Raw genomic sequence first — 296 nt, 5'->3', positions numbered from 1 at the left:
GAGCTCCTCCCACGGGCCAGACAGTCCACCAAACCCTCTGCAAACGCCCCCTCAGTGGGCCCACACCACAACCCCGGGAGGGGGTGCCAGCTCCTTCCACAAGTGAGGAAACTAAGTCACGCAGGGCCCATCAGCTGGCCCGGTTCACACAGCCCGTCGGTGACACCCAAACCCTACCCTGCTGTGGCCAACGCCGTGCTCCTGACCCCTCTGCCGTCCCCCAGCACACGGCCTCCGTCTCGTTGGTCATGGCGTCCCCAAGCTGTGCCAAGGAGGCTGCAACTATCAGGCCCCCC

Source organism: Pteropus vampyrus, unplaced genomic scaffold (assembly GCF_000151845.1).
Source record: "Pteropus vampyrus isolate Shadow unplaced genomic scaffold, Pvam_2.0 Scaffold131, whole genome shotgun sequence".
NCBI lineage: Eukaryota > Metazoa > Chordata > Mammalia > Chiroptera > Pteropodidae > Pteropus > Pteropus vampyrus.
This window is presented reverse-complemented; position numbering follows the sequence as displayed.